An 18366-nucleotide genomic window follows, 5' to 3' on the forward strand; every position below is an offset into this window, starting at 1 on the left:
AATCAAAATTTCCTATATATTAAAGTCCCTGTCTTGCGTCCTCCTGTGTCCCTGTGTCCGTGCAACGGGTGCAGGTGGACAAGCGGGCGAGTGCATGCGCGTTATTGGGTGCGGCGATGTGCAAGAGTCGGGGGATCACGTCCGAGGCCTAGCGCCCATTTTTCAACAACCGGACCTTTTGTCTAGTACTATATATTATTGCTCAAGGGTTTAACTACCATGGAAGCATTCCCCACAGCTGCTGGAGCCCTTGGTACTCTCTTTTCTCCCATGCCTCCAAAAATGCTTTTCCTGGTAGTTGCTTTCCACCCCCTAAAGGCAGAACAGTGCAGAGGAGCAGAGAGGCTACTTACCTGCCCCAGTTCAGGACCCATTCTCTTCTTCACTACCTGCCTGCCCACACACAACCCTGTAAAGCTCCTGATGTTCATATATGTCACGCGAGCCATTTAAAGTTATGCGCCAGTGGGCTGCTGAAGAAAGCAGTGGAGAGAAGAATGGACTTATTGCCAGCCCCTCTACTCCACTCAGCAACTCTGCAATTGGGGGAGTGGAGGGAGTACGGGAGGGTAGATGCTGAGGGTGGAAAGATTTGCTTCATTTGCTTTTTTGGTGGGAGCTCATTTCATAGGCAGAGAGGCTATTTATATACTGACCATACTTGAGGGAAGGGGAGAAGATAAGGTAGCACCACTTGTTATGGGGAGGAAGGGGGTATGTTGGTCCCACTTGTTTTAGGGGTCAGGGGGCTATAGGGGCCAGGGAGACTGGTGGCTGCTCTTGTTATGTGGAGAAAAGAGGGGGTTTAGGGGATAGGTGATTGTTGACCACACTTATTATTGAGGTAGGGATTGGTGGCTAAATTAGTCTAAATTAGTCACCACAGTTATTATGGGTGGGAAGGGCAGTTATGATGGCTGCACATGTTGAATGTTCCCAGTGGGGCAGTAGGGCTGCATCAAAGCTTTGTTGTGGGGCCTTGACTATTATTAATAAAAATCCAGTTTAGGTATAAAGATTAGGATGAATTATGTTTATAATAAATTACCAATTTTAATATATGTAATTTTTATAAAGTTTGTTTACAAATTTAAAATTCAATGTGGACCCTCATTCCAACAAAGAAAACCTTTTATATCCCCTGAGCCCCACCCTAAAGATCCAGAGATGACGTCATGCTCCCTGCTCTGTTTGGGTTTCTGTTGGCTCCTGGAAGTGGGAAGCCCCATAATTACTGAAGCTCAGCCTCCCTCAGTGACATATGGGAGCAGGCATGGTCCTCACACTTCTCAGTCTGTTAATGCCATGGACCTCCTTCCTAGTTTATTGAGCAGCAGAGGTGTGTGGTTTCAGCAATGGCTCATGCAATCTGGGAATAATACAGAGAGGTTTGGAATATGGCGTGAGAGGTTGTGGGTCAGAAGCAGTTGGGAGAGTGCTGATCAGAGCTGAAGCTGCTTGAATGTGCTTCAGCTCTATGGACTGCTCACTCTGATGGTGGGGTCACATTACCACAAAGAAGAAACCCCTCAGAAGTGAATATAGGTGGGGTTGTGAAGAGTGGGGGTGCAGTGCTAAATTAGCTGTGGAAAAAAAGAGAAATCATATATATCTATATTATATAAGGTCTTACAGCAAACAAGCAAAGTTTGTGCAACTACAAATGCACTGACCTCAGTAACCCACACTGTATAGCAATAACCAGTGCAAGAATTCCAATATTTTACCACCTAATAATAAACAATTTAAAATAATCTATTGCAGGTTTGCTGAACCACTAATAATCTCCCCACATGGCATCCCCACTGAGTATGAAAGTGTGCTTATGCAGGGGTTAAACTCACCTAGTCCATCGCCTTCTTTCCAATGCACTCCATGCCACATTCCATCCTCTGACACTTCCCCCTTCTAAACTGAATCTTCCATCCTGAAGGCAGAAGATTCATAAGATGGAATGCAGCATGGAGCGCATTGGAAGGGATGCAGTTGCCTTGGCGAGTTAACCCCACATACATAGCCCGCACCCACCACACACTCCAGGATACTCGCTCTCTCTCTCTCCCTCCTCCCTATTCAGGGGATACCTTAGTAAATTATTAAGCCTTATATATTTTCGCCTGCAAACATAAGAGCCATCCATGATGTGCCAAAATATATCATTAATAGTCAAAGGGTTAATAAAGTTTGAGTCATTAAGTACCATCCCAGACTGTGTGTGACTTTCAGGACTGCAACTATTCTGCCCTGATCTAAATATACTTTATAATAGGCAAAAGTCTTTTGCATGAGGGAGCGGCTCTGCCTAAAGGCCATTCTTATCTTGAAAACAACATATTGCGCCGTTAACTCTCCGCCGTCCTGATATTTAAAAGTGAGAAAAGGTGTCACACTCCTTAGACTATACATATTTAAAATACAAACCCGGCACAAAATCGCACTTAAAATAGATCTATTTTTTTTTTTGATGTACGTTTTACCTTTCCTCATCTCTATACATATTGTCAGCTGAATTCGAGAAAATAAGCACGGTTTAATGCCGGCATGTCAGACAAAAAGAGGTTAAAGCTTTAATAATAAAGACCTGCTATCAACATGATCTATGATTATGCTGCCAGTGAAGCCATGTGGGGGAAGGAATAGAAAGATACAGAGAGCTTGCTGAGCTTCATGCATTAAACATTAGGCATCATACGTATGCAAATGAAGCCTTGTCCAATTAGACAAACAGCAGAGAGCGCTGGGAGCAACGTCACGGGATATGCGGCTTTTGAATTACACGCCTCGGTCACATTTACAAACAGCAAAGCAGATTTAAATTGCTTTCCTGTCTTTTTTGTGTGTGTGCTCTGAGGAACAGGTGTTGGATTGTTTCAACTGGTGCCTATTTCACTCCCACCTCCTCCAAAAAAATATCGCTCTGTCTCTGCTGGCAGGGACCTCTGAGCTCACCGAAAAGACATTTCAGAGGTGGCTTGATGGGGGAAATGAAATGCTGGCTGTGAGACGGGCGACGTGCAAAGCATACTCTTGAGCTGCTCATTACTGCAAGTAGATTGCGGAAAGCTCATGATCATTAAATTCTCTGGACGTTGTTAGAATTCAGACAGCATTGCATGCAGAACAAACAGAGCCCAAGGGTTGTGTGTACTGCAAATAACACACAGAAGTATCAGGTAGCGGTGAATATGCATACTGACTAGGTTATCAGGGCATGGTCACACAGTACCGGCTGCTCTTAGAATATAAATAAGGCATGTATAAATTAATACATAAAGTCCTCCTGACACCCAAGAATATTTTTTGTGTGTAAATTAACTTGGATTAGAAAAGGCTGGGAGGGTTAGAGTTGGCATCTCAGTCACATCTTATCCATAGCTCACGTCTGTCCCACTTTTGGAGGCAAATTCCTGCATCCATCTTTCCTATTCTGTTGTTAATTCGTTTGGCCTCATGTAGAGATCTGTGTAAAAAAAATATGGTTTCCAACTAAAAAGGAGGCTACATTTTGCTAAATGTTAGTTTAATCTATTTAATATAAAGGAAGATTAGTTATGGGATGAAGGACCAGTAATCTGTAGAACATAAAGATATTTTCCTCTCATTCATGGCTTGCCTGTCTGGAGGTGTGATGAAGGCATAACTGGATGTGTGGTGGGACCTGTCTGGAGGTGTGATGAAGGCATGATGGGAGGTGTGGTGGACCTGTCTGGAGGTATGATGAAGGCATGATGGGAGGTGTGGTGGACCTGTCTGGAGGTATGATGAAGGCATGATGGGAGGTGTGGTGGACCTGTCTGGAGGTATGATGAAGGCATGGCTGAAGGTTGTGGTTTTAAGGGGCATGTATGAAGGTGTGGTGGACCTGTATGGAGGTTTGATGAAGGCATGGCTGAAGGTGTGACCTATCTAGGTGTGTAATGAAGGCATGGCTAATGGTGTGGTGAGGTCTGTCTGGGGGTATGATGAAGGTATAACTGGAGATGGTAACTGGAGGTGTGCATATTAAAGATTGACATAGCTATGTATTGATCTGGAAGGCCCCAAATGCATGGCGAGTATGATCTATTGACTTTAATGTCAGGCAAACTTCAACCTTCAGGGCATCTCTGCAGCCACAATTTCTTTTAAAAAGGTGTACAAAGTGTCCAAAAACCTGGACAGTGGCATGGAAGAGGGGAATTAATGGCAAAATAGTTGCCAATATATATTAAAAATACAAGTAAAAATACATACATGCGAAATGTCAATGTCTGCCGACTTTAGCAAAGCCCCCATACATGGTAGAATCACCAAATTTGCAGAATATGGTAAAGAGAACAGTGGCATTAAGAGGGAAATTTTTTTTAAAAAGACCTTGTAATTTAAAGTCACAATTGGAGATTTTTTTTTTAAAAAGACCCTGTAGCTAAAGTTACAACAACAACAAACAACATTTGTAAAGCGCAGATTTAAGACTCAAAGCGCATGAGCTTGTCTCAAACCAGTAATTGGTTTATTGGTAGATTTTGGTACAGAGGAAGAATCCTACAAGTCTGCAAAGCCAGGTTAAACAGGTGGCTTTTTCGTCTGGATTTGAATAACTCCAGGGATGAGGTTGTCTTTACTGAGCATGGTAGGAAATTCCAAAGGTTAGGGGCAGCAAGACAGGAAGCTCTGGCTCCAAAGGTTTTTTGAGGTGCACTCTGGGAGTGACCAAGTTTATGGATCCAGCTGATCTGAGGTTGTGAGAGGTGTGGTACCGTTTCAGCAAGTCCTTCACCTATCCAGGGCCCAAATTGTGTGGGAATTTGAGTTGCAAGAGGAAAAAAGTTACACAGTGCATAGCAACTACCTGGATCTGGCAATGCTTTGGCCAGGGATTGCTGTATAGCTGCAATAATGTTGTATAAGGATCCCTGGCAATTTAAGCTGTGATTTGGCCATTAAAAAGTTCATATAAAAAAGGGGATGTGGGGTCACCCTCCTGAGCCTCTTTAACCTCTTGTCACCCATGCAGGCTGGGATAGGAAAAATGGGAGCATGGACTGTGTAGGGCTCTGCACCCTTAGATATACTATCCTTCACAAACCATGGTAATAGGTGCCTCTGGAAACATCCTTGTCCAATCTATATTGCTCAGGAGATGCCCATGGTGCTGCTGTTCTGGGCTTGCTATACTAAGTATAGCAAGCCCCAGAGCATCTTTGAAATCCACTCTAGCACCCCTATTGGTCTTTTAACAGACCAATGGGAATCCTCATTGGTCTGTTGAAAGACCAATAGAAGGCACTGGAGGGGATTTCAAAGATGCTCTGGGGCTTGCTATACTTATTATAACAAGTCCAGGGCTGAGGATCGGTTTGAGTATGAGGCTCTGTTCATCGGTTGTCGGGTCAGGGATAAACACGTGCAGCTTTCTTCGTTGTTTGTCGGGTATTGAGAGGATATGGCATTTCTTATGGTTGCATTTTTATTCCATTTTAACTCTTTGTGGAAATTGGTAAGGGGTATGTCAAAACCCCAATACTCATTTCACCTGTGGAGGAGGTGGGCATCTCTGGGTTCCCTTCTTGAAGAAGAAGATCTTACCTTAACCACTTCAGGATTCGGCGTACGCTTAACTACGCCCCTGAATCCTGAAGTGGATTGCATGGAAACGGCCGCTCGTATGAGCGGCCGTTCCATGTCAGTTCACGGAGGGTGTCTCCGTGAACACCCTGCGAGCCGCCGATCGTGGCTCGCAGGGTAAATGTAAACACACGGGGAAGATCTTCCCCGGTGTTTACATGTATACGGCGCTGCTGCGCAGCAGCGCCGTGGCGGAGATCGGCGATCCCCGGCCTCTGTTTGGCCGGGGACCGCCGGCACCTGATAGGCTGAAGCCTATCCCATCAGGCGCAGGACGGAATTCCGTCCTGCGCCGCTCACAGGGGGAGGTAGGGGGAGGGAAGGGGAAGGCGGCCAGGAAGCGCTGCGGAGGGGGGCTTTGAAGAGAGCCCCCCCCGCAAGCGCAAGCAGCCGGCGGCGATCAGACCCCCCCAGCAGGACATCCCCCTAGTGGGGAAAAAAGGGGGGAAGTCTGATCTGCCTGGCTGCTAGCTGATCGGTGCTGCGGGCTGGAGAGCCCACGCAGCACCGATCAGCAAAACCACCCGGTATCCGGAAGTGGTTAAAGATGCCACATTCAAGATACTGATTTTTTCAATATAGACAAAATGTATTGTGCACATCAGTTAACGCGTTTCAGGGCCAAAAAAAAAAAAAGCTTCATCAGGTGAAATTCAAGTGCCTTAAAGAAAATCTAAATGACAGCTGCTCAGAAACAATACCAATCTTACATCAAATATAAAAAGCCAATAAAAATATATAAATATGCCAATAAAAAAAAGCTATCATTAATAGCTGCTACCTGCGCATACATACAATCTATATAAAAAGGAATGATCCTGTGATGTACAATAAGAACATATATATAAACTGTATATGTGTGTGTATATATATATATAACCATGGACACACAAAAAAAAAAACCTATGCGACCAAACATGTGCATATATGTACAAAGAATGAAAGAAACAGATTGCATATACATATACATATAGCCATAGCCCCACACTACAGTATGCATAAATAATGAGTATATCTCAAAATATGAGTGAATACAAAATAGGCTAGACCTTATGTTTTCCCTATAGGACTATTATAAGGAATTATTGTGGTGTGTCTTTGGGGATAGTGAAAAGATGCTGGAGCTTTAGCTGGTATATGAGTGGTATTAGGAAACATGGGTAGAAAGGCAGTAGGATTCAACCGGCGGCCTTTAGGATTTAGGTAGAACATAAAAATGTAGGACAGTTTGTTAGGAGATGTAGGTATGCAGGAGTTTCAACTTACCAAAACGATAGCAGATCGGAGTTAGCCTTGAGCGAATGTATGTCAGCGCTGCCAAGGGATGATTTAAATAATAAACATATCCTGTATACGCCCGCTGAAGGCGTCAACACGTCGGATGACGTGAGCGGAACTAAGTTTCAGCTTCGCTTCAGTCTTTTGCTGAGTGGGGGTGCTTGTTCTTACTATCTGCTGACAACAAATTAATAAAAACAAAAACCTAGGGTTAAGAAGAAGCAGTAATCTAATCAAATGATGATGTCACTTCTTGCACTTTTGAAAAATGAAAACAATGTGACATTGTTGTGGTGCTAAAACCAGACTTCAGGCAGTGGTACTACTGGAGAGACATTCCATCAACGACCAAGGTCATGTTTCCTACCAAATGGCACATAAGCATAATTTTATTATATAGTGCATTATAGTTTGCTACATCCTTTAAAGGTTTTCTGAGAAGCTCCTCACAAGTAGATGTTGAAGCATTAGACCTTTTGCTCTATGGTCTTGTTTTCTCTCTCTCTCTCTCTCTCTCTCTCTCTCTCTCTCTCTCTCTCTCTCTCTCTCTCTCTCTCTCTCTCTCTCTCTCTCTCTCTCATCTTATCAGCTGTTGCAGTGCTGATGATACAAACAAGACCAGAACCTGTGCTCAAGTCACATCAATGAAGTGTACTTTACTAGGCAGTGTCACATATGCACAGGTTAAATAACTAGTGTTTTAATTTTGTTTGACTTTCTGGGAAGTTCAGTGATGGAAGGTACATAGTACTTAAAATTATTTTGATGGCGGGTAGTTTCGGCACCAGTTGCTGATGACCTCATCGCTGAACTTCTTATTAGGTGAGGAAGTAGGGGCTTTATTTTTTACTTGTTTTTAGGGATGGTCGGAAATCTATGGAAATTCCGATATACGCCAATGCCAATTTCTGATTTTTTTTTTGTCATTTTTCGCATTCTCTGATTGGCTAAATACTTCTGAGTTGATTCAGGAAAATTGGACCCCTCAGAGAATGCAGAATTCTACCGCAGTAATTGGAATACCACAACATTTTTAGGCCAACTACAAGACTCAGGAATACACAGTAGTAATTACAGTAATCAGGGCCGGCCTTAGGTTTCACAGCGCCCTGAGCGAAACCTGATTTTTGTGCCCCCCTTTATCCTCTTCCTGCGTGCGCGCATACACACGCACACAGACACACACAGGCCCATATGCAATTCACCTTTTCTCCTGAAATATCTCCTAAGACAGTGGTTAGCAAACTTTTTGACGTCGTGACACATTACGCCAAATGCTCAGATCTCCGTCTCACGTCACATATGTATAATAAAAAAAAATACTATTAACCACTTTCCCCACCACTACAGTATATCTACGTCAGCTGTGGCACCCTCCAAGCCACAGCGACGTAGATATACTGACCTGGCTGCAGCCCTGCTGTGCAGGAACAGGTGCGCTTCAGAGCGCACCCCCCCGGCACTGTCAGCTGCAGAACTAATTGGCAAAAGGGAACATGTTCCCTTGTAGCCAATTAGTGACCCCCCCGCGGATGAACGATCACCGCTGTAGCAAACAGCGTGATCCTTCATCTCCCCCTCCTCCGTGCACAGATGGCCATAAAAATGTAAATAAAGCTGCCTCTCTCACCTTACCTCGTTCCAGCGATGAGCCTGCAGCCTAAGCATCCGATCCCAGCTCTGAACTCAGCCGCGTATTGCTGGTGACCCGGGTCCCGGCTTGATGACGTCATAAAGCCAGGACCCGGGTCACTGGCAATACGCGGCTGAGTTCAGAGCTGGGATCAGATGCTCAGGCTGCAGGCTCATCGCTGGAACGAGGTAAGGTGAGAGAGGCAGCTTTATTTACATGTTTTTGGCATCTGTGCACGGAGGGGCTGCCTGATGGGGGGGGGGGGAGGGGACATACATTTGGCTATCCACACTGGGGGGGAGGGGGGGGGTGGGGTGCCAAAACAACTGCCAGGCATCTAGGTAACTGGGGGGATGACATCTGCCAATGGGGGATCATTTGGTTACCTGGGGGGTAACCTAATACTGGGGGCACATCTGGCTATAATTGGTGGGGGGGGGGCAATTCTGGGGGCACATATGGCTGTAATGGGGGAAATTTTATCCTGGGCACACATCTGCCTATAATGAGGGGTGCCAATCCTGTCGGCGTTACTGTCTGTCTGTACTGGGGGGTGGTAGATACAAGGGACACATCTGACTATACGGGGGGTGCTGATATTGGGGTCACATCTGGCTAAACTGGGAGGGTTGGGCTGATACTCGGGGCACATCTGACGATATTAGGGGGGACATAAAACTGGTGGAATGGTTTTATCCCTGTGGCACTTTTTATTTTTAAACTGGAATTGTTAAAAACTGAGAAATAATGCATTTTTTTATTTTGTTCCCTTTTTTCAATTAAAATGCATAGAAAACAAAATTGTTCTTGGGACTAAATATCCCCCACCGAAAGCCTCGTCTGTCTTGAAAAAAATGATATATAGATCATTTAGGTGTAGTGTGTAGGGATAAAGTTATTCCTGATTGAATAGGGACATAGCTAAAATGTAAAAACTGCTCTGGTCAATAAGGGGAAAACAAGGTCTGGATGCGAAGTGGTTAATAACTAGAGTTGGGCCGAACCTCCGATTTTAGGTTCGCGAACCGGGTTCGCGAACTTTCGCGGAAGGTTCGGTTCGCGTTAAAGTTCGCGAACCGCAATAGACTTCAATGGGGATGCGAACTTTGAAAAAAAAAAAAAATTATGCTGGCCACAAAAGTGATGGAAAAGATGTTTCAAGGGGTCTAACACCTGGAGGGGGGCATGGCGGAGTGGGATACACGCCAAAAGTCACCGGGAAAAATCTGGATTTGACGCAAAGCAGCGTTTTAAGGGCAGAAATCACATTGAATGCTAAATGACAGGCCTAAAGTGCTTTAAAACATCTTGCATGTGTATACATCAATCAGGGAGTGTAATTAAGGTACTGCTTCACACTGACACACCAAACTCCACTGAACAGAACAGGTATGCAGTGGCGGGTTCACTGAACAGAACAGGTATGCAGTGGCGGGTCCACTGAACAGGTATACAGTGGCGGGTCCACTGAACAGAACAGGTATGCAGTGGCGGGTTCACTAAACAGGTATACAGTGGCGGGTCCACTGAACAGAACAGGTATGCAGTGGTGGGTTCACAGAACAGGTATGCAGTGGCAGGATCAATGAACAGGTATGCAGTGGCAGGATCACTGAACAGGTATGCAGTGGCAGGATCAATGAACAGGTATGCAGTGGCAGGATCAATGAACAGGTATGCAGTGGCAGGATCAATGAACAGGTATGCAGTGGCAGGATCAATGAACAGGTATGCAGTGGCAGGATCAATGAACAGGTATGCAGTGGCAGGATCAATGAACAGGTATGCAGTGGCAGGATCACTGAACAGGTATGCAGTGGCAGGATCACTGAACAGGTATGCAGTGGCAGGATCAATGAACAGGTATGCAGTGGCAGGATCAATGAACAGGTATGCAGTGGCAGGATCAATGAACAGGTATGCAGTGGCAGGATCAATGAACAGGTATGCAGCCAGGGACAAGCTAAGGCTAACTAATCTTTCCCTATGAGAGACTGCAGTAGCTCGCCCTACTCTAACTAATGCAGGCACACGAGTGGCCACGGCCGCCGCTGCCTGCCTATATAAGGGGGGGTGGGGCTCCAGGGGCTAGTGTAGCCTAATTGGCTACACTGGGCCTGCTGACTGTGATGTAGAGGGTCAAAGTTGACCCTCAGTGCATTATGGGGCGAACCGCAATGGGGCGAACTTTTCCGCAATAAAGTTCGCGTGCGGTACCCGCACGCGAACCACCTAGGTTCGCGCGAACCAGGTTCGCGCGAACCAGGTTCGCCGGCGAACCGTTCGGCCCAACTCTATTAATAACCACGAATGGATGGAAAGAGTGCATTATCCTGAAGGCTAGAACCTTTCAGGAATATTAATAAAAACAATCAGTGGGACAGTTAGCCGCCCCCCCCCCCCTTTTGGAACGATAGCACAGCACCGAAAATTTGCATCACACGTTATAGCCGCAGTGCGCCCCCCACAAAAAAAAACGCCCCCCCGATCTCATGTGTAGGTGCCCTTAATATAGGTTGCCAAGCATAGGTGCCCCCAGTATAGGAAGTCAGTTGAAGGTCTCCCCCTTAGGTAGCCAGGCGTAGGTGCCTCCAGTATAGGTAGCCAGGTGTTGGAGCCCTCAGTAAAGGTAGCCAGCCGTAGGTGCCCACAGTATAGGAAATCAGGTGTAGGTGCCCTCAGTATAGGTAACCAGCTATTAGGCGCCCCCTTGGAAGCCGGCGCCCTGAGCGACCGCTCTGGTCGCACAGGTCAAAGGCCGGCTATGACAGTAATCTTATTTTTGTGAAAAAATTCTGCATTCTCTGAATGGTCCGATGCTTCCCGAGTTCTTTGATTGGGCTAAAATGACAGAGTTGCGGTAAATCTGATTTCCAGTTTACTTCTTCCGATCGGAAATGTAGAAATTACAATTTCAGGGAATCTGAATGAGCATCCTCACTTGTTTTACTTGTGGGGTTAAGGTGGAGTATAGGTGCTGGGTGGGTTGCAGGAAGGCTAATATTTTACGTGGGGAGGGGGAGATATAACATTAGAATATTTTATATTTGATAGTGGCTATGGGATACTGTTTAATGCTGGAGAGATATTGTTAGACCATGCACCAAAATTGGTGCTTTTACATCAGGGGCACAATGGGGAGCAAAACTTTTTGTTAGCTTTCAATGACATTCACACTGCAATCCACTGAGCCGGCACGCCCGGCAGCTTCAATGTCAAGTCTAAGCTGTCATTGCTGAAATCAAACGCCCTTTTTAAATTTAAGATGCTTGCAATGCTTCTCTTTCATTTACTGTCCACTTTTTAAAAGCTTGTCCTTTCCTTGGCCCTTTGCTTATTGTTCCTATTTCTATTTGTTCCTTCAACTACACATGTCCCTTAACTCTCCCTAGGCTTGTTTTCTTGTAATTTGTCCTTCTGCTTACATGGCCTCTTTTAAAACTCCAGACTGTGACAAGGCTGTCTGTGACAAAAGTGATTTAAATCGGAGATGTAACATGGAACTAATGTCCATCTGTACTGATATTCTTGGTGCTGAAATGTCACCCTTAGTTTCCATACTTGAAAGAAGGACAGGAGAAAATGCATTGAATGTACTTTAACATGTTGGATTATAAGAGGATTTGGTCAAAGTAGGATGAAAATCAAATGTAATGTATAGTCTAAAAAGCATTAAACACAGCGTAAAAGTAATAGCTAAAACCATTTGACTGGTTTCCAAGGTACTGCTAAGGAGGCCACACACAATACAATAAAATGATCTGATTTTACGGCAATGTGATAAATATGATCGGATCTCTCAAAAAAAAATCAAAAGCTTTTTTTTTTATTTGACTGAAAAATATGATCGGATTTCCCGTTTTTTTTTTTTTCGATTTTTATCGAACCGGAATGCTGGAAATTTTTGTTTCATTTTTCCAAAGAAGTGTCATTATTGGAAACTGATAAAATTGCTAGGGTGTGTACATTAATAAATTTACAATCTAACACATGCCGTGTTAGATTGTAAATTTATTAATGTACACACCCTAGCAATTTTATCAGTTTCCAATAATTTTTTTTATCATAATTGGAGAAAAATTGAACGTAGGTGGGTGTTACATTGTTCATATTTTTGAAATGTTACAATTAACCAGAAAAATTGATTGCAATTCTTGAATTGAACAGATATTTCAAAATGTGTATGGTGTGTGGCCACCTTTAGGGTTAACACTAAAGCTCTTCCCTTCATTTAGCTGCTAATTGATACTAAGCTTACCTTTGTCTACTAAAATTACCAGATTGTGTTGGAAGTGTACCTATGTGTAAACAAGGCAGGGAAGCCACTAGGCAGTTGATAAATTGTTATTGGAAATTCTCTTTCAGTTCCATCTCTAAAGAAATACTGAATAGTTGAAGTTGAAGTTGATTTTCAGCTCTATGCCAAAAAACTAATAGCCTCAGAAATGGGTGACTATCCCATTTCCAAGTATCAATCCAAGATTGGCATAATGTTTACCGACACACTACTTTACTATCATAATTATGCTTCACACCGTGCCAATCCACACAGATCTCCTCCTTCAAAAAAGCAGCTCACCAAACAGCATCTACCTCAGAAATCAGGTGGGTCTAGGATTTCCCGTTCCTATCACAGGCTGACTGCAATCCATGATGAAACAAGTTTTTTATTCCAGATTCCACATAAAACAGAATATAAAAACTATCATAGCGTAAAATGATAAAAACTGATCAGCTGCCCATGCAATGTAGTGCACTCACGTATATCAGTCGTTTAAAGGCCTTTTAACATCCGCCCAGTGATGTCCTCCCTCTGCTAGTGGTTATGGCGTCCCTTCACCACCATAGTTAGCCACGCAAGTCCAATCAAAAGTAAAGCACCAGCCGGTTTCCTCCTCAATATTCTCCTCATTCTCCAGTGACGTCAGACGCACCTGGCTCCCCCTTACGCGTTTCGTCCATGCTGACTCATCGGGGGCTGTCCCATATTGAGGTTGAGAGGCTAATTGGACCTATTGCAAAATACTATGTTCACAGCTTTCTTTTTTTCTGCAGTTAACCTTAATATATTCAGGTTTAGGTATTTCTATCCCTACTATTTCTGATATGCACATCCTAAGTTATTATGTTCAATCAAAAAGTTATGTTAGAAGCCTTAAGCTCACTAAGTTGACTAAGAATTCCATGCTGTGGAGATGATATGAGCGTTGTCTGGGCTCATTCACAATACAAGAGCTTTTCTAAGCGCTTTGTGATTTTAAAAGCTCTTGCTAATGTAATCCTATGTGTGAGTTCACACTGGAGCGATGTGATTTTGCATTAGCAAGAGCTTATAAAATTCTAGCGATTAAAAAGCTCTTGAAGTGTGAACCAGCCCTCACACGGTTTAAAGAGACTCTAAAGCGAGAATAAATCTTGCTTCAGAGCTCATAGTTAGCAGGGGCATGTGTGCCCCTGCTAAACCGCCGCTATCGCGCCGCTAAACAGGGGTCCCTTCACCCCCAAACCCCCCACTGCAACACTTGGTCACAGACTTGGTCGCTCCTGGAGGCAGGGCTAACGACTGCAGCCCTGCCTCCAGTCGCGTCTATCAGCGGCGCATCGCCGCCTCTCCCCCGCCCCTCTCAGTGAAGGAAGACTGAGAGGGGCGGGGGAGAGGCTGCGGGGGTAGGGCTGCGGCGGTTAGCCCTGCCCCAACCAGGAAGCGCTCCCCCGCTGCACGAGGGGATTTGGGGGTGAAGGGACCCCCGTTTAGCGGCGCGATAGCGGCGGGTTTATCAGGGGCACACATGCCCCTGCTATCTATGAGGTCTGAAGCGAGATTTATTCTCGCTTCAGACTCTCTTTAACACTTTTGTTGGTGATTTTAGTATACGCTCTCTGGTTTGTAACTGTATGATTGTTATACTATGCAAAACTCATTTTTTATAAATATTGTAGCTCACCTTTAAATACAAACAAAAACTAATTGTAAAAAAAATGTATCAGAAAACAAGGCAGAAAAGTTTCTGCTGTATCCAGGGAGGAAACAGAGAATTTTCTTTCTTTTATTTTGCTCACATATTTCTTAATTACAAGTCTACCTGGTGATTTATCATTCAGTCCACAACGATATCAATTAGCTTTAGTGAAGTGTAAACATGCATTCAATTAACATCAGACCAGTCTTATAGTGTTTCATATTCATCGTTTACTGTGTTTAATATTATAGAGCAAAGATTATATTTTGAGTTTAATCTCACTCTATAAATTGGTGATTTTTATTATGGTCTGTGACTTTTAAGAATTTATCATATTTACACAAGGAAAACAATGACAATAAAATTTGGGGTATTCACATATTAGCCCATCAACCATTCACCGTAATGGTGGGCATCACAACACACTCACAGTGGACAATAGAGAGGGCCCGAACCTCCGATTTTAGGTTCGCGAATTGCAATAGACTTCAATGGAGAGGCAAACTTGGAAAATTAGAAAAATTATCCTGACCACAAAAGTGATGGAAAAGATGTTTCAAGGGGACTAATACCTGAAGGGAGACATGGTTAAGTGGAATAGACATCAAAAGTCCCGGAAAAAAAAACTGGATTTGACACAAAGCAGTGTTTTAAGGTCAGAAATCTCATTGAATGTTCAATTGCAGGCCTACACTGCTTTACAACATCAGGAACTGTAATCCTCCCTCCTCCCTTCACAAGACTGAGTAAAGACAGAGCGTGAACTGAGTAAGGAAGACACAGCAAATCACCACAATCTTAACGCCAAGGAAAATAACAAACGAACTAGCTAAACGCGGTCCCCGCACGATATGCGCAACAGAGACAAGCGCGTTAACCGTACGGTCAGCGCACGTTAAGCGCAACAGTGACAAAACGTACCAACCCTGACTAACATGTGAAAAACGGACAGTGAAAACAAACACATAACGCGAACGCTTGCTAATCGGTTGCCTCACCCAAACAACAGCAAGTGTTCGTTCCAGACAAGACAGACAGAAGGAGTAACCAGTAGCAACCGCAGCTAAGGTTAAACTCCAAGGTTTAGACAAGAGAGATCCACCGCCTCTAATGCTAGGGTGAATGCGATCTAGGAACAGGACAGAACGATTCACTGTCAGCCACCGCTGGCGAAAGTACAATCGCACGGACAAGACAAGACAGACAGAAGGAGTAACCAGTAGCAACCACAACTAAGGTAATACTCCAAGATTCAAACAAGAAAGGAACGCTTGCTAATCGGTTACCTCACACCAGACAAGAGCAAGCGTTCGCTCCAGACAAGACAGACAGAACGAGTAACCAGTAGCAATCGCAGCTAAGGTTATACTCCAAGGTTCAGACAAGAAAGATCCACTGCCTCTAACGCTAGGGCGAATGCGATCTAAGAACAGGACAGAAAGATTCACTATCAGCCACCGCTGGCGATAGTGCAATCGCACAGACAAGACAAGACAAGACAGAATAGGCAGTACAAATTATAACACAAACCTGACTGCACTAAATAGGAATGCAAGGAGCACTCCTCAAGAATTAACTACACTAGAATATAGTAACAAGATGCTGAGGCTCTAAGGTAAGTTTCTCTACAGGGGAACTATGTTGAGCAAGGAATTCTGGGAGGAAATGACATTTATACTTGAAACCTTCAAAGGAAGCAGATAAGCAATTTGCATGACAAGTGGATGCAAATCAGTCAGCCTTTAAAACTCACAGAAAGGTCTCTTTTCCCTGGACTGCACTATGCAAACTGCATAGGAAACAACACAGTCCAGAGAATCAAGACCAGCAGAGCAGATTCTGACAGCCTGCTGACTGTGATGTAGAGGGTCAAAGTTGACCTTAATGGAGCATTATGGGGCGAATCGAACTTCCGCAAAAGTTCACCTTCGCAAACCACCCAAAGTTCGCCTGGAACCGTTCGGGCCATCTCTAGTGGACAATAGCCTAGAAAAAATGTAACCCTCCTGTTGACAGCCTGTTAGAATCTCTCCATGTCCTGACCCAGCAGTGTACACCTTCCCTTCTGTTCCCAGAGCCCCCCTGTCACAGCTGCTGGGTGGTTCCCACCATCCGACTATGCTGCCCTCCTTCCAGGAGAATCGTGGCTGCATAAGTATAGAGGTTAGTGTGAGGTGGCAGCCAGTGGGGAGGTTAGTGTGAGGAATAGGATAGGTGCAGGTTGCACATTCTGACAGAAGATTCATTTTTTTCCACCACATTGGGGCCTCTGCAGAGGTAACCTTCCCAGTAAATCACACCATTACTATTACAGTGAAGGGTTGATGGGCTTATATGTAAGTACAGAATTTTGCAACAAAACAGTTAATACTTATCAGTTTGGAAGTCATTTCTTTTGCGTCTTGGCCAATGACATAACTACAATTTTTGGGCCCCCGCCGAGCGAAACTTTGATAGGGCCCCCTAATTTTCACACCTCTTCCCTTGCCTCCCGTTGGTGACCCTGCCGAAAGCTGGATGGTCATTCTATTGGGTTTGTAGTTTTTAAGAAAAAAAGAGTCCAGTATTACACCGAGGCAGCGAGCCTGGGGGACAGGTGTTATAAAAGTGCCATCAACAAAAATAGTGATGTCAGGCAGGGGCATTGAATTGTGAGGTGGAAAGATTACCATTTCAGTCTTGTCCATATTGAGTTTGAATTATGTCTGTTTGGGTAATTCAGTCACATCTGACTTAATGCAAATCTAAACAACTGGCAGGATTGGAGACACGCTTTTTCATTGAAAATGTGTTATTTCTGGTTTGCTGGTTTAGCGTGATCATAATTCACACCTGATAAAATTCTCCAGTACAGCTGACTCAAACGTCAGCACTTGTTACTTATGCTGACCACAACGTATATTTGGGACAACGTATGAAATATGTAAGGTGCATGCTGCAGTCAGCAAACTGCCACAAACAGCTGCCATTTGTGCAGAATCAGAAATGTTTTTATTGGCCAAGTAATGTCACTTTCAAGCATTTTAATGTAGCATTTGCTCCACCAACATATAAATTGAGATTGATGTGCTAAAACTGGAAACCCTGGAGAACCATTAATCTAGCAATAAAACAGTGGTTAAAGGACTACTAGAGCAAAAAAAATTAGGCAGTTAAAATCCGACTGAACTGAGAGGTTTTGGAATAGTCCATCTCATCATGGGAGATTCTCAGGGTTTTCTTTGTCTTAAAAAGCATTTCTTGTAGGGCAGTTTATCTACCAAAATTGTAAGATAACAGCCAGCCTACTCACTTGCACACTATTTTGGCAGTTAGATTTAGCAACTGCTGTTTAGGAGATGCTTTTGAAAAGAAAGAAAAACCTAAGGATCCCCATGAGGAGATGGACTAGGCCAGGCATAGGCAAACTTGGCCCTCCAGCGGTTAAGGAACTACAAGTTCCACAATGCATTGCAGGAGCCTGACAGCAACAGTCATGACTCATAAATGCAAATGCATTGTGGGACATGTAATTCCGTAACAGCTGGAGGGCTGAGTTTGCCCATGCCATGACTAGACCAAACCGTCTCAGTTCTTTCATATTTTAACTTCCTGCATTTTTCACTGTAGGGGTCCTTTAACAATATGTAAAGAGTAAAGGCTCACTATACACCAGTGGTTCTGGATGTGCAGCCTTGCTTTTGGGGGTGTAAAGAGATGATTTGCATATTGAGAAGCGATGCATCATGGGATACTGCAGTTGCTCACTTAAAGCTGAATTATTACAAATACCTTCTGTTTTAAGGAAAAATTACATTTAATATGTAAAGAGTAGTAATTAGATACAAATTTGGGTCAAACAATTATAGTCTAAAATTACAATGGTCAAATATGGCGCTGCCCAATAAA

General features: G+C 44.0%; 1 long non-coding RNA gene across 2 annotated transcripts in view; it reads right to left on the reverse strand.

Moving 5' to 3' along the window:
- Nucleotides 1-18366, reverse strand: part of LOC137531829 (uncharacterized) — a 60986-nt gene that overhangs the window by 42554 nt on the left and 66 nt on the right. For both annotated transcript variants that reach the window (XR_011023779.1, XR_011023780.1), the window contains exons 2-3: nucleotides 13280-13530; nucleotides 6874-7059 (exon numbers count right to left, since the gene is read on the reverse strand). This is a non-coding gene — a long non-coding RNA (uncharacterized lncRNA). The remainder of the gene's footprint in view (nucleotides 1-6873; nucleotides 7060-13279; nucleotides 13531-18366) is intronic.

Source organism: Hyperolius riggenbachi, chromosome 9, assembly GCF_040937935.1.
Source record: "Hyperolius riggenbachi isolate aHypRig1 chromosome 9, aHypRig1.pri, whole genome shotgun sequence".
Classification (NCBI taxonomy): Eukaryota; Metazoa; Chordata; class Amphibia; order Anura; family Hyperoliidae; genus Hyperolius; species Hyperolius riggenbachi.